Here is a 17,011-nt window from a genome sequence, read left to right on the forward strand (position 1 = left end):
TGCAATACTGCAAAACAGCAAAAATTAGGGATCTCAGAATGTACTGTTTTGGGATGTAATGTTTCAATGTCTTTTGTTTCAAGATTTTTAAGCCAACCTCATAATTTTGGAGGGATTTTGGACAGTCTTTCAGAATGGTCTTCTGAATGTATCACAACTGGCAATAAAACTTTATTAACCTTTAAACTCCAATTTCCTATAATCCTTGGAATCAAAAGTAGCAACTCCATGGCCCACCTGTCTAATAGCAACTCCCTCTTCTGTGTACACTGAGAATCACAGAATTTAACTATGCTACCCTGACCTTCTAGGAGGAAGTCCTATGAGGTTTCCTATAACTGTGAAGACTTGAGATTTACTCCTGCTAGTCCATGTTCCTTTATTTTCACTCCCCAAACACAGGTCCAGCTATTTTTCCTGTATGGATTCTGGATATCGTAGTCTGCTAGGCATTTATTCTGTTACAAATTACCAGAAGTATGGGGGCAAATTCTGCCCTGAGCTATGCCCATGCAATCCATTTTAATTGAGTGAGGCTGCACACAATTGAGAACTTCATCACATGCTCAACAAAGTCAATACTAAAGCTCCTACCTGCTTCAATTGTGCAGAATCAGGGCCTAATGGAGGGCAGAATGTATGATATTATTACCACTTCAAAATTATTAGTTTCCATATGTTCCCAAATTTCTGGGTATTTAAAATGACTGCTAGAGGCATGTATGACTTTCTGAAATTCTGTTCAAAAGGATTTGTTACTTCAGAATATTAACAATATAGAGGATTTTTCAGATGAAATTATTAAGCTGTTGTGGCTTTTCTTTTTTTTTTTTTTTTTTTTTTTTTGTGCTTAATTGTATGCATGCAAATGGTTTCATTGACTGCTTTGGAAGGGTGCAAAAAGATCTGCCTGAAAAAGTGTTCTGTATAAAATCACAAGGGGGAGATGAAAAGAATGCTTACCAATCTGTTAAAAAAAATATAATCGCCCAAGTGTGTGGTATCAATTTCCAGAGAAGAAGAAAAAGTCTTGTTTTCAAGAGCCCCTAATGCAGTCCTAAGTAAGTCTTCACTGCCAGTTTAAAAGAATAATTTGTCTGAAGAAAAGCAGAGCAAAAGCAACTACCAAAGAAGGAACATGCCTGTAAAACCAAACTTTCTTTAAAAAGTGTAATCGCTGTCATTGCCAGACCATGCCACAAAATGCAGCATAGTTATAGCCATCTTTTCCCCGTAGAATTCCCCTGTCTTTTTCGGCATGTGTATTAAATGCTTGGCTGTTATCCACTCAGCACAGTAGGGTCACTAAAGATCAGATGATACCCTTTCAGCCAGCCATGACTGAGAGAAATAAAACATCTATGTTTAGAGACTGGGCCCCAATTCTGCACAGTGTTATTTATTTGACTATCCAGAAACAAGGATTCCTGTTGTCCGGAATGGGAGTGATTGTGTGGTTAAAAAGTGGAAGGTGTGGAAGCATTTACAGGATGGGGACTGCTGACATAAAGGGCAGAAAAGTGCAATGTTTGGGATGACACTGCATTGCCCAAAATACATCAGTCTCTCCATGCCTCAGTTTCCCCCTTTGGGTAATGGGAACGCTACCACTTTCCTCCTTCACAAAAGCATAGAAGAGGTATAACGTTTGCAAAGCAGCTGGAAATTTCTGTTCGAGCAGTAGGACAGCTGTACCAAGATGTATAGTTATTATAGACATATATATAGCAAATAAACCCGACTGGAATCTGGACATCAAAAGATGGATGCCTTCTCCCAAGTATTCATCCTTTAAGTACTATGTCTTTCTTTCTTTCTTGTTTTGTTGACTGCCTATTAGTGTGAAAATCTCTTGGGGGAGATTACTGAACAAATAGCTGTTGGACAAAAAATAATGACAGAGAAGCAAAGCATGGAAAAAAATGTAAGAAATAGAGGAGGGGCCAGCAATGGTGGAAGCAGAACTGCATGAAAATGCTTGCAGGTTTAAACATGAAGGAGGCCAAGCAACCAAATTCCCCAATAGGACAATGGAAAAGGAAAATCAGCGCCTTGTAGACGGGACTCAACAACCTTGCAGGATCTGCCCCCCCCCCCCCCCAAAAAAAAAGAGTAGGTATAAAAACACATCCTCTATGAGAGCACTGACAGGCCCTGCAGAGTTTACTGTTCTTGCAAAAGCAACGGTTGCCATCCCAGCGACCGCTTAAGATTAAAACAGGGACGTCTCAAGCTCAACAGCCTGACTCAGTAGCTGGGAGCTGTGACAGGCTCCCTTCCCGCAGGGATCTGGCACGGGTGGGATGTGCGTAGCATACCCCAGCCGCGGGGATTGCAGGCTACCCCCTGAGGCTGCCGGCAGCTCTGAGCCTGGCGTGAGCAGCCCCCTCCACTGCCCAGCCGGAGCCCTGCCGGCGTCCATGCAGGGCCCCAACAGATTTTCCAGCTAACTCTTCTAGAAAACAAATCTATTGTCAGCGTTGTGTGTTACGCAAATATTATCGTTTCCCGGGAAGAGATATTTATCTATATTTGCCTAGGATTGCTTTTGAACTGGACGTTGAACTCGTTTCCATGCAATGATTAACACCGGTGACAGAGCGAACAAAGGAAAACAGCTTGGAGTGAGCTGGTTTAAAAAAAAAATAATAAAAAATCCCTGTATTCTGAAATGCTACAGTCAAAGGAAGGCATTCTGTAATCTGGGAACGGTCCTATATATAGCAATATGCCTGAGTGCCTCTAGGGAGCTGAAGCACTTATAAATCTCACGTATTAGATGGAGGCAGAGTACAGCACACTCTCTGTTCATATGAAGGTGGCTGTTTCTAGCAGTTCTTGTGCATCTTGGAGTAATATCCCAGTACTCCAGGCTGCAGCTTTAAGAGAAGAAATCCTTTATGCTTTTGTTCTGGCCTCTTTGTCTCTTTCTTTTTGCTTAGTTTGGAGAGTCTGGGGGTAGATCCTTAGCTCGATGACTAGATTTGCATGATTTTTTTTTTTTTTTGTCAGCTGATATTTGTGGAGGAAAAATAGTTTAGCAGGAAAGAAAGCTGTTCACAGATTTGAGGGGAACTTGGCAAATTGTTTCAAGCAGGACAAAGAAAAAAACAGGAAAAAATCAAAACACTATTGTTTGATTAACTTAAAAAAAATTAAAAAAAGAAAAACATTGTCACAGATAAACAGCCAAGACATGGTTTTGTTATTATCTTTTAAGAAGGGTATAGACACAAGGCCCTCATCATGAAAGCACTCAAAAATAAAATACCTTGAGGGTTTTTTTTTTATTTGAAAACTAAAACAAATTCATATTTCAGGTCAACCTAATTCTTTTTTTGTTTTTTGTCCAGTGAAAAAGAAATTCCCTAAACCTCCCAAGCCAGAATTCGTTAATTGTTTGCACAGCCGGAGTTATGGTTTCTCCCTGGAGCTGCAGTCCTTGGGTTTCATTGCATCTCTGTCGCTGGTGTGTCCCATGTCCTTGGGCAAGTCGCCAAGTTTCTCACTAAAGAATTCCCGCTCCACACATGCATGTACAGCGCCTTGCACAAAAGGGACTGAATTTAGCGACAACCTGAAGGTGTCACTACTACACAATATATACCAATACCCGCCACGTCCTGCTCTTTAATAGCACTATGGCTGCACAGCGGTTACAGTGAACATGCAAAAAAATTGTAATAGGTATCAAAATGTACAGTTTTAGCACTTAAAAGACACCAATATATTGACCCATTTGTGTCAATATTTATTCCTTAGTAGCCGCATTACATTGGCATATAAGCCCCTATCTAGTTTCCATTAAAATCAGTGACAAACTCTCATTGACTTAAATGGTGGAGGATAAAGCCCTAAATCTTTAATGCAGTCATGTGCATGTCTCTGTTTCTTCTAGATAATGTAACCACTACGATGTAAAATATATCTATTATGTGCACTTTGCTCAAATATCTGTAAATGCGAAGGTAATCACCCTTTCACGTTATGTGCTGTATATCAACAAGTTATTTCTATTCGGGGGGAAAAAAAAGTTCTTAAAAAGTTCTGTTGCAGAAATGCAAACCTACCTCTGTGTAGAAATTCCCAGCCAAAAATGCCTATAAGTATTAATTCTTCCCAACGTATACCCAGGCTGTCTCACACTAGGAATTTTGCTCTGAGAGCTTCAGTCCTTACGCAGCCGCTGCATGCGAACACTCCTCGGTGCCGATGCATCCCCTGGCTATCGGCACCGCTCGGGCTGAAAGCACCGACCGTGCGCCGTCGCCGCGGACGCCGGATCCCGTGTGGCTGCACTGCAGCGCGGCAGCGCCCAGCATCGGGCCAGGGGCCGTTTCCCTTGCCGCCACGGGCCGTGGCACGGGAGGGTTTCCTTGCCTTCCTGAACCCGTTTTGGCCGGGGAAGGATGTTTAAAACTACCCTTGCTGGCTACCAAAATGGGGGGGGGGGGGGGAGTGGCTGGGGCACCCATCCATTCTGCCGGCAGTGGAGCTGGTGCCCTCTGAGCGAGGGAATGGGGGAAGCAGCCGCGACTGTTGGGCTCTGGCAGGCAGCAGAGGCAGTGGCCTTTCAGGGAGCATCAGCTAAAGCAGAGGCCTTGCCCCTCCTCAGCCAAAAATCAGGTGCCAGAAGGAAAATAAACGCCTGGCAGAAAGGCACCTGTCGGAGGCCACCACCTTTGCCGGGGTCATTTGCCCCCTGGGTGGGCTTGTTAGCCCCCAGCCAGGATCTTTAGCCCCCTGGCCGTGTTCATTAGCCCCCTGGCCAGGTTTGTTAGGCCCCTGGCCGGGTTCGTTAGGCCCCCAGCTGACTGCGGGCCCCTCCTCACCTCTGGCTTGCGCCCTGGGGCGGCCTGGCCCGACATGGCTGCCAGCCGCGTCGCTGGGCGACATCTCGGCGTCGCCTCACGCTTCCCTCGGCTGCCGGCGCCCATCTGCTGCCTCTGGTCCCCTGCTCGGCCTACCAGCACCCTGCGGTGGCAGCAGGGGAGTTTGTTCCCTGTCTGCGCAGCGCAGGGCGCCGCCGGCCCAGCCCAGAGCTGAGGCCCTCCGCTGGGGCTGCCCTGGGGCCACTGTGTCCTTAGGCCTGGTCCACAGGGGAATTTGGAAGGTGGGGATTAACATGGGTTAATCCTGCAGCCTAGTTGGAGCAATATCCAAACAGCTAAAATATATTAAAGACCGCACCGGCCCATTGCCACCTGGCAGCCGATGCCTCTAGAGCAGCCCTTAGGCAGATCCCCCGAGATGGAAAGCAGAGTGAAACTTTGGGCCATCTGATTTTAAGCCCATGGTGTTTGGAGAGTTCAGGGCACAGGCTGCACCCCAAGTGACCCTGGTGCTCTTTTCACTGCCAGGTGTCCCAGCGCCCTGGCAGGGAAATGCACAGAGAGCTAAAGCTACCCTGCAGTGACACATGCTGCTCTCGAAACCTGCCCCCCACACGCTCCAAAGCCTTGCTCCGAGCCGGCAGTACCAGAGAGGAGCCAGCAGGCTTGGAGGAGACGACTGAATCAACATCCTCAGCATATATGCTGTGGGTAGGCTTCAAACCTGCTCGACAAATGGAAGGAGCTGTGTTGGCATAAGGGCTCCCCTGCCCCATCCCCCTATATAGCTGCATCCAAACTAGTCATCTGTCACAGCTGTGATCTTTTTGGAGGGTATAACGTATACATTCAACTTCTCAATTCCTTCTGGCCCTGATGATGTTATAGTGGCCCTCACCAGGTTTGGATCTGGCCCCACCTGTGGTCCTGTGGCTGAGTCTCTGCTTACGCGAATGTCAGCGCCTGGGAAGCCAGGGATCAGAAAGGTCCCCATCTGGCCTGGTCCTGAGAGATTGGGGCTCGATCCATCCCTCTGCTTGCAGTGAGCAATGCCGCACTGCCAGCCATTCCAACGGGATAAGGGATTGCTTACGAGGAGTAAAGGTGGAAGAAGAGGATGTCAGACAACCCCTCCTGGAAAGATTTATAAATGCACCATAACCGACTTCACAAGCTTAGTACCTTGGAGAGTAATTGAAAGAGATGTTCCATATTGATCTTTTCAGAAAGTTCAGTTTTTCTAATCCATCCCCTCCCTAGAGCTGGGTGAAAAATGTTTGAACTTGTAGCGCTGGGGTTAGATTCTGCTCTCTGTCACTTGGGTGTAAATCTGGGGAAGTTCCTCTGAAGGCAATGCAGTTTCCATGGTGTAAGGGAGAGCAGAAGCCTACCCCAAACCTAGAAAAAGTGTACACGTGCATCTGTAGCTCGGCTTGGTTTGAGGAAGCCCATTTGTGTCACTGCAGGTTTCCAGTGATTTTATAGGACGGACATTATGCATCCATGTTGTGATATGAATGCCAGGGATTTATTGCACAAAATATGGATAGGAAAGATGATTTTGTGATTAAGAAACTGGCCTGGGACTTGTATAATCTGTATTTAATTCCCAACTCAGCTGTAGATTGCCTCTCTGCCCTTGGATAAGTCACTCATGCTCAGATCCATAAAGCTATTTAGGTATCTAACACCCATTGATTTCAATGGGAGTTGGGCTCAAAGTGCTTTTAAGGCTCTGAGTCTTAATATCAGTGCACTCAGGGTCAGGAACCTGACCTAATAGATCATGACCTGATACTTCTTTTCTCCCACTGGTTGTGTGCTTGTCTGTGTCCATTTGGAATGTGGTAGGCCTGTATGGATCTGTACAGCATCTAGCACAGTGGGGTCCTGATCTCAGTTGTTGCTGGAAAAATATAATACATAGATGAGAACAATAAAAAAAAAGCAGAGAAAACTAAATTGTAAGAAAATAATGCAAGAACCTTAATATTACAGTCCTATTTTGAATGTGCTTTTGTGCTTTAAAAAATTATTAGCAAAACTGATGTCTTTGCACACAAGCATTAATCTCCTGAGGCCTTTTAAATTACACAGCCATTCTAGTCACCTTTCCTCAAAACATCTTGAGTATCTTATAGATGTGAATTAGGCCTCATATCCCACCCTGCTCACTTTGCAATTCAGGAAACTGAGTCACAGAGCTGGAAGAGAAATTGCCTGAAACAGAAGGTACATAAAAGGTAGAAATGAGGACCTAGGTTCTGATACAGCAAAACGTGCCAGTAAATGCTGGCTTGAAACAGACTCATAGTCCCCTTGTTTCGAAGAGAATTACGAGCCTCCCAACTTTAACTAGCTCTCTGGGGAGGGAAGTCCTGGTTCCACTCCTCTGATTACTAAACCACTGTTTCTGTCTTCTCCTCCTCCTCCTCACTAGGTTTGTTCTCCTAATAAGAGCATTCTTCATTCTAAGGTTATCGCTTGCTCTCTGTAAAAGCAGGCAATGTGTGGTCCTTCATGTGATTTTATGCAAATAGGAACATAAAATCAAGCAGCCACAGAGAACAAACTGTTTTGGGGGGTGCGAATGGATCAGGGAGCCTTTCTGAGAGAGAAACTGTTTAAACCTTGCTGGTGCGAGGTCTGCAAGGTTGTGCTTGCTGTGCACAGTTTAAACACCTGATGGTGTGTCTGAAATGAGCTGGCAGCATCTGCACAACATGAGGACTGCAGTTGTGTCCTTTTCTAATTGCCACCAGGAAGAGATGGGGAAAAGTTGGAGAGTTTACTCCACTCTCACTCCCCTGAGCTAACCCAAGCTGTGCGAGATGAGAACTTCTCTGACTGTGGTTGGTGGCTGGAGTTTGCAGGTCTGGCTGGGGACCTTGGCATGGTTGGATATTATCACTCCTGAACATGAAAACTCAACCTCAAAATCTAAGCTTGCTTCCAGGAAGAGTGAGACACTGCCACAGAGTGAGCACTGGTTTCCTCTTCTCGGTAGCTTGTTCTCCCCAGACACAGCAGCTATCCTTGATAGTCACACGCTTTTTAAAAGCATGTTGGTGTAACTCAAGTTACACCCTCATGCCCTCATGCTCTTTAAGCTGCAAAATCCTCAAAGGCCAGATCCTGTCTGAGGGTTCACTGCATGTAAGCAAACCTTGCTGTCTGGGGAGCACCGAGGATGAACGGGGAACCACAGAGACATCCAGTGCTTCCCATCTGTAATGGACTCACATCTTCCTAAAAAAGCAAGAGGGCTTTGAGGGGATGTAATAGCCTTATTTTAAAATAACCTTTCAGTACAAAGCAATTAATTTATTTACTGAATTAAAAGGAGCATTCAAATGCCTCGTGGTGTTGCAGTACACCTAACGCTTGCCTACCCAGGACGAAATGGGGAGCATCACGCCAGGAGGAAGCCATTATCTTTATTGTATCCAAGAAAATGGGAGCAGTTCCACCTGGCGTTTAATTCATGTGAGTGTTGCTGATGGGCTTAAAGCTCTTCTCGTTTTCTCATGTGTGTGCAGAGGGAAAAAAAAAGAACAGTAACAATCAATGACGGATCTCTCCAAATAAATTGAAGGACTTTCTTTCCTCTACTTAGTTCTTCTCTCTGTCAGCTCCCTCCCTCTGACTCCTTCCTTTCTCCGCTATAAAAAGTAATCAGTGCAAAATAAATGAGTGAAAAGCCAGCATCTCACCAAAGCATCTTTGTGGAAAGGTTTAATTTCCTGCCCTGTTGTGGTGTATTTTTGTTTGTTTGGTTTTGTTTTATTTTTGTTTTTGGGTTTTTACTGAAGGAGGGAAGGAACTAAAGAAAAAAGCAATGGGAGAAAAAATAAACATAAAGAGAAATGAGTACTTGACAGCCAGTAAAGAGAAGGGAGGTTAGAAAGAGAGTGGCCCGATCCTGCCAGCATTTCCATAAGCACATTTTACTTGAACCAAAAGGACTGGCCACCTCCATAAGGATCTGGAGAGAAGCGATAAAAATTAAAACAGCCAAAGTCTATCAGAGAAATGAAGTTTGGCATCCCTACACCCTCCCTTCCAACGTAGAGCATCTTTGTACGAAGCATGAGCCGACACACTGAAGCAAACTATGGGAGCGGGCAAGGGGCTTGTAACTTATGATGACTGGCAAGGAGGGGGGGGGTTGTGTCTGTGCAGGCAAATCGGGTTGGGTGGCATCTCTGAACGTGAGGCATATGAGTCAAGTGCCACAAGTCTTCCCTGGAGAGAAAGCCAAGATGCTCTCTTGCAGAATCTGAGCGCGAGGCGAGTGTGTGTGGCAGAACAGAGAGGAACGAGCCACAACGTGGCAGCATTGTATCTGGTGTGCCGAAGAGACAGAGAGAGTCAGGCTAGGCTGACCTTGGTCCTCCCTATATCAAATCCGAGCTGATTTATTAGGAGAGGGTCAGTGCTGAAGGAGACATCTGAGGAACAAAGTTTGTTCTCAGATACTGGTGCCTCAGTAATTATCCCTGGCTGGAGGAGGGGAAAAAGAAGCAAAAAGAATTGAGTGGCTTGATTATTATTCACCAAAACAGTCCGGCCTCCCTGGAGCAAGAATCTGGCAAAGCTCTATCTTTTAGGAGATGTCTGTTAACAAAGTACGTGCAGGTCCAGCAAGGCCTGATCCCTGATACTTTAAGTGAATGTGAACTGTGTAACTTCCTGGAGGATCTCAAAGTTCGTGATTGGGCACTATCATTTTCCCCATTTTGTAGAGCAAGAATCAGAAATGCAATGACATGGTAAATATCACAGTTTTCAAAAGCAGCCCCTAATTTGCAGTGTTCAGCTTGAAAAGCCAGTTACAGTAGGGACTCCTCTCCCCCCAGCCTCCCAAGCACTTACAAAACAAGTATACAAAACAAGTAGGCACTAAAAAAAAATGACAGCCAGTTTTAATTTTTCTCAAGAAATGACTTGCTCAGCGTCTGTGGAGTGAACCAGCAGCTGAGCTAGGAAAAAAAAGCCAGCTCTCCTAACTCCCAGCTCTCGACAACACTGTAATGAAGCATTAAAAGTCTCGGTAGTGTTGAGAATCAAGGACTGTCTTCTTGGCAGAACCTGGGCGAGGGGGTGGCTTTGCTGGGGAGGCCCCAGCAGCTCACCTGAAATGGAAAGGGAATAATCCGCCAAGATTGGCCACTTCCTCGTGAGAGTCATTTTGTCTGTGGCTCCTCGGAAGAATTTCTGTGCCTCTCTTTCTCCACCCCTTAGAGAGAGACCAGCTCCCACCAGGAGAAAAAAAAAAGAAAAAGGAAAAATGCATTTGGGTTGTATAATTCGAGCACGAAGCTGACATAAAAATAAGGGCTTCAGCATCTGGATTTGGTGAGGGGGGGAGGAAAGGGTAAAACTGGAGTTGGAGTAAGGAAGTAACAATTTGCAGCCACCTGAAGTATTGTTTAACGCTTAACTTAAAAACACTGACAGCTTCTGCACAGCTGTATCCACGATAGAAGCAGCCTGCTGGCACATTCATAAAGTATTAAGACGAGCACAGATCTGGGCCTGATACAAAGAGATGAGAGCTCCTTCCAGCTGAATTTAGGCAACGCGCACAAAGTAACCGTTACCTGGCAAAGGATTGTTTTGATGCCGCTGTCTTTTGTTTTGATTTCAGATCAAAGGGAGGCTAGGTGTTTTAGGGCTGGTGCTCCGAGCTGCATGGCTAACTTATCTGTGCCATTCAAGCAGGCATCACATTGTCTGCTTGTAAGTAGAGAAGGATCTGAAACACATGATGGAGGGATGGGGGACACAAGGGGAAAGCAGCAACAACTACATACTGGGGAGCAGTGCAGCCTGGAGTCCTGTGGAAGTACATTCAAATAGCTGGCTTTCTTCTCTGTAAAAGTCCTGATGCAAAGTTGTCCTGCTGTTTTCAGTCTGGAAAGTGTCACTTCAGATCGAGATCTGAGGTTGTCTCTGTTCTTAAGGAGCTCTGGCTCCCTTACTGTGCTGTCCTCCAGGTCCACAGCCCGGAGCCAACGTAACGTCACCTTGGTACAGAAAGCACTGTCCCGGGAGACCCTGGAGTGTGGGCACAGCTGTACCACTATAAAGGTGCCTGTTGCCAGCATGCTTTTACTTCCCTTCTATTAGCGTGTGAGTGTGTGCATATATGTATTTATATGTCAGTAAGACCACTTATGTACAGGTATTATAATACCCCTAATAGCGAAGTTTTGTCATCTGGATGATGCTAATGTGGTTAAAGCAGTGCAGCTTTTCTCCTTCAGCAGACCCTAAACACTGTCGTGCAAAGTGGTAAGCCCTATCAGTTCCTGCTGACTTTGAGGGAATCTCAAAACATCTCTTGAGAGGGCCCCCACGTGTTGCTCTAGGTCCTGGTGGAGAACCAGGTCCCAGGTTAACAAAAAGTAGTGCAGCCTTATATTATCTGATGTCTGAGAGGGTGCCCAGAAAGAGAGAGAAAGCTCAAGTTAGGAAGAAAATGGGCAACCTTAACATAGGGAAGGTAGTCATAAAATTACAGGCAGGAGCCAAACACCTCTGTTCTGACGCAGACTTACTGCCTGCCTTGAATAAACTTCCTGCCTCAGTTTCCCTTTGTTTTAAAGGGTGACGAAGATGCTGGCTCACCACAAGCCAGCATGATGAAAGTGTTGTAGTCAAGATTTCTGACACGCTTTTAAATGACCTGCTCTCTCTAAAGTGCAAATCTCTTGTTTGCATTGCATTGGAGTCAAAGGGATAGGCTTTTTCACTGCCCCTGCTGGAGCCCGCATGGAAATGAGTTGTGTGGCGTATGATCCTATCCCAGTCAATGCACAGTGCAAATGAAAAAAAGGGAGCTCTGACTCTCTCTTTCTCTCTTTTCTTCGTCCTACCAGACTGGGCCAAATCCTGGTCTCATTTATATCGCAGTAATCCTGGAAGAAATTCACAGGAGTTGATTCCTCTAGATTTACATGGGTATAACTGAGAGCAGAATTCATCACCACGTCTTCATAGATGGCTCCTAAGCAGGGAAAAATACTAAGGCCTCCTTTATCTTGACGGCACAAGATGGCTCAATAAATGTAAAGCACGTGTTATATAACAGCAGAATAATCTATGGTATTGACGGCTCACAGATCCTGAAAGTCTTTTCTGCTTGCAAGGGGGGAAATTAAATAAGGAGAAAAATATATATTTTCTGAATAAAGTGCTTGTTGCAGAATATTTTTTTTAAATACTGAACTGTGAAACCTAAAGTAGGGCAATACCCTCCGTTTCAACAATACTTTGACTTCCTACAGTCAGCAGATGCAATATGCATAGGATTCAGAAAGATCCCATTAAAATTCATTAAACCGTGTTTCCAGCTATTTAGTAAATTTTGAAGAAAAGAAACCTATTGCCTCTTCTGCTCCATACGATGGCCTCTTTGAATGTAATTAACCCTTCATTCATGGGTCTTTCTATCCAACTAATCTCCCACCCCGTGCTTTCCGATGCATTTTTAATACCGCAGCTAATACCTCCACCTAAAATCCTCCGGCAGTCACCACGCAATAGAGCTCTTTGCACAGGCAAGGTACTGTAAATCTCCATAAACAGTGCTTGGATGAACAGCAAATTCAGATAAGTGATGTGTTCTTTTTCATGCCTTCCAGTTACAAACGGGGGATACTCTTCATCCTTCAAGGTGGATTTTTATTCAGGAAAGATACTGGATTCACACTTGCCCAGGGGATTTAGCCTCTGAGCTTGGGGAAGCTGGACATGAAGGGGTGTGAATAGGGGCAGGAGGGCATAAATAAACAGTGAAGCAATAAAAACGGGCCTGGCAATACATGTGCAAAAACAAGCAAACAAACAAAAAACATATTAGAAAGCAAAATAATATTTGTACCAGGCAAATCCAGAGATGTTACACAAAGTATCAGCTCTGTTTGTCCAGAGTGTGAAGCTTTCCCCTCTCTCACACAGTTCACAGAGACTCAGGGCCAGATCTGATCTAGTCCTGTGAGCCATAAACTGTGACTGCTTTCAGATCACAGGGAGTAAATGGAGAGGGGGATTATTTCACAGAAAACAGAAGCAAACAAAAATATTCCATTCCCCCCCCTTTCCTCTTCCTCCATCTGATGAATGAGCTGGTTTGTCAAAACTAGGAGTGAAACTAGAAGGGGAGCAGGAAACGGTGTGGTATAAAAAATGAAAACTTCAGATGAGAATTGAAAATATTCAGTGTTTCTCTCTCTGCTGAGAGAAAATCGCATTCTCAGCCCAACTCTAATCAGAAATTTTGGAATGGAAATATTTTAAAATATAGAAAAGGGTCCCATTCATGACGAAAGGTACTCAAGGCACTTGGTGTTTCTTTTGTGGTTTCAATGTCCTATCATAGCTATGAAAGAGTGTTATTTCTGAGTCACAGAATTATGCTTTTCACTTGGCTTTGGTAATACCCCTACACTTAATTATTTCATCCAAACTACAGATTTCCACAGATCTAGAAAAACATGTAAGCACCTGCTCAACTTTAAGAACCTATTGCTTTCTTGGAGGCTTTCCACAATATGAATTAGGCTTATACTTTGCTGTATGATGTCTCTATACCATAACTACATTTCATCTGGAAGAAATACAAGCTCTTCCTAAGAGGTTTGCTGATGTCTAGTACATTGTTCAAAAATTTGTCCATGAGTGTATGTGCATTTTTATCAAAGATTTTGTTGTATCTCACTCGAGTCTGGCACAGTGTCTGTGGTCAGTCTTCATCAACTCAAAAACGGACTAATCCTGGCACTCCAGGATCAGATATAAACATTACAGTTTACGTATCAGATGTGAATCTCATCTTAAACCACTGGAAACCAATATGAAATCTGCCTGCTTAACAAAGAGACACTGTCATTGCCTTTCTTTGCCAAATCACGGTATTTTAAAGAGAAAGCAGAGCAATTCTGTTTAATATGCACAAGACATCTGTACCGAGGATGAGAATTTCAAAGTATGGCACAAGTCTTACTTCATGAGGAAGTAGTATTGTCATTGTTCTTCCAGAGCTGGAAAGGGAGGAGAAAAAGATATATAGGAGCTCATCCGGCAGAATTTGCAGACCTGAGTGGCAGGCTAAGTGCTACACAGCAAGCCATGGAAAAATATTAGCAATCAAAAGCCAAAAGCCTGGTCTCTGAGCTTCCCATTCAAAGACATAGGATGTGCTATCTTCCTACCCAAGAAAGACTAGCTAGTGCACAATAGAAAATTAGAGGTTAAACACTCATATAGGGGGATAAGTTAACTGCTCCACACTCCACTAGCACTGGGCACGTTGCCTGTAAAGCCATGAAAATGTATGTACAAGTTAACAGCAAAGTTCAGTTGCTGCGGGAAGATGTGTATGGGTTTGTCCGCTTTAATTGTTTCCATGATTTAAGTGTTAGGCACCAGGAAATTAATCTGGGCAATAGTCAAGACAATCTGCACAAAGCCGGGTCCAATGTTGCTAAAACAAGCTGGCTGAAATGAAAAAGTGCAGCTGTGACTCTCTGCCTGATACCAACACACGCACGCACACACACACACACGCAAAAAGGCCCCAATTATTATTCTTATTATTTATGAACAGAGACGAAAAGCCAAAGGGGCACGGTAATGCACACAGATGCTGATTAGCTGGAGATTATATTGATGATGTAATAAAAATTCACTTTGTCTCTTAAGCTGCACCAGAACAATCAGAGAGAGATTAGATAAAAATCAGAGAGAATGAATAATAGAAGGGAGAGGTAACATCATAAACCATAACTCCAAGCAAAACGTTCTGTCTCTGAGTGCCCCCGGTCAGAATAAATAAGGACTGGAGGGTGTAAATACAATCCAAATGTACGTAGGAAGTAGGCAGATGTGGCTTTGTACATGTATTACGTATCAATAAGCAGCCGTATGTGTGCATCTGCATACCTGCACAGGTTTGCAAACACACACACACATCTACACACACATGGTAAGAGAGAGAGAGAAATCATTATATTTGGAGAGGGACAGACAGACATAGAGAAGTGTACAGGATGGACGATTAGAAGCGTACGGGAATCAATTGGAGAAAGATGTGAACCTGTGGGAAAAAAAACCAATTCTATCTCTACCTGACAGGGTAAAGGACACACACGCAAACATCTGCATGCACCTGTATTTATCTAGACACACAGCAGAGTGGGTCCCTATATGAAACAGTATCCCTGCTGCCACAAAAAATCCCAGTCAGAGAGAGACGGGAGAAAACTTTCTCCTTTAGAGTGCTTGCTTGAAAAGGAGCAGAACTGCTGCACACCCAACGTTGGTTTAAGTTTACTGACCATGTTTAATATTTGATTAAACCTTTGGCATAGCTGACTATCTTGATCTGAATAGATGATCCGATGCTTTCCCTGGTAGTAAAGTCAAGCATAAGTAATAGCTGTCCTCTGACTACTGCTGCCTTTTGCATACGAGTAGGATTTTGCCGCGTCTAAAAACCTGCTTCTGGATTCTTTTCAGCTGCTCGGTGTTTTCAGCCCTGCTTTATGAAATCAAACAAGAATACCCCAAATCCTTCTTCTGGCCATGAAGAGGGATGTGATTTATTAGTAGCTGAGGGGAAAAAAAAAGCCCTTCTTTCCAAAGTCTTCCCTGGCTTATGTATTTTACCTGTTCTCCCTCTGTACTTTTTGCCTGTGGTTTGCATTATTACTTGCTAAATACATTAGAAAATGCTCATCAGCTTGCTTGGCAGCTTGGGGATATTTGTGTGGTTGCCCACACACGCGCATACACACATATACACACAGCAATTTTATAAATAAATCACAGTCATAGGGGTGAGGAGAGGGCATGTGGTGCTTCACAAGGGAGGAGAACAGCAAAAAAGGAAGGACATCTCCAGGATCAGAAAGCAGGGGCTGTCAGAGTTTTTCAGTGCCTTTTAATGTGTATGAGATGGCCACTGTTGCTGACCGTAGAAGGTAAAAGAAGGGGACCCCAGCTGAGGTTCCCTTTATCCTGATCTCCTAGATGAGGAAATGTCTAATCCCTCAACACAGACAAAAAACAGGCCTAAATAATCATCGTACAAGCTTTACACCTCAAATGAGACAAGGCTTGCTGGGAGAGGTAATATCTTTTATTAGACCAACTGATATAGTTGGAAAAAAATAGACTAGCTATCAGGCACATAAGGAAGTCTGTCTGTTTTTTTTTTTCCCCAGCTATATCAGTTGGACTAATAAAAGATATTACCTCTCCTTACAAATGTTGTCTCATTTATAACCTTAGACCATCACTGCTACCGCAACAGCACTACTTAGACCTTAAATACACACGAAGCTCTTTACAAAGCTGGATATCACAAATTCCTCTTCACACATAGAAAACTGAGAAAGAGCGAGGTCTAGGAATAGGATCTAGCATGACACAGAAGGCTAGTAAGAGGCTGGGATAGAAATGGGCTCCTAATCTCTTCCTGCCCACCTCTGAATGAAGAAAACTGTGATGCTGTGCTACGTGAAAGGCTTGTTTTAGCTTCTTGCTTTAATCTGGAGTTGCCAGAGAACGGTCCTGGAGCTGAGGGCTAGGGGTAGCTCTGTTTCAAAACAGCAGGGAGAAATATTTTTGCAAGAAGCTGAGCTGTAGTCCCAGAAGAAGCTGCCAGCAATAGTTAGGAATAAGCTCACGATTTTAAGAATTCAAAGGAAAATGTATGCATGATTTTTGTTCAGGTGTGAGAAATCTGCTGCTGATTTAATGAAACAAGAAAAGCAAAAAAAGGTGCAATTGCCTTGGTGAAATTATAGACTTAGTGCTCTGTTTTTTTAATCTTTGAAAGAGGACATCAAGCTTTGAACCTCAAAAAAAACCTTTTCGCTCTATGCCCTCAATGTTTTTTGTACAGATATATACATTTCTGTATCTGTTTGCATGTGTGCACATGTGTGCGTGTGTGTTTACTTTCCAAGAGTGTGGGTCTTTCTGCTACTAGCCATGGCAGTATTTGTGATATGGTCAGCATGACTCCCTTTTCTCGAACTGTCTCTGTTTGGGGAAGAGCTGAGAAATGAGAGGAAAGATAGGTAAGGCACACTGGGAGAATCAGAGAGCAGACTCAAGACATGAACCGGTGAAGGGCTCTACGGAGGTGACAGCCAGTGACAGCATGA

The 17,011-nt window shown here is 44.1% G+C and overlaps 1 protein-coding gene across 8 annotated transcripts in view; it reads right to left on the reverse strand.

Annotated features, from left to right (window-relative positions):
* The window catches only part of LOC135324700 (CUGBP Elav-like family member 4), a 717,486-nt gene that overhangs the window by 686,968 nt on the left and 13,507 nt on the right, over positions 1–17,011 (reverse strand). The window lies entirely within an intron of this gene.

This window comes from Dromaius novaehollandiae, chromosome Z (genome assembly GCF_036370855.1).
Source record: "Dromaius novaehollandiae isolate bDroNov1 chromosome Z, bDroNov1.hap1, whole genome shotgun sequence".
In the NCBI taxonomy this organism is placed as follows: Eukaryota; Metazoa; Chordata; class Aves; order Casuariiformes; family Dromaiidae; genus Dromaius; species Dromaius novaehollandiae.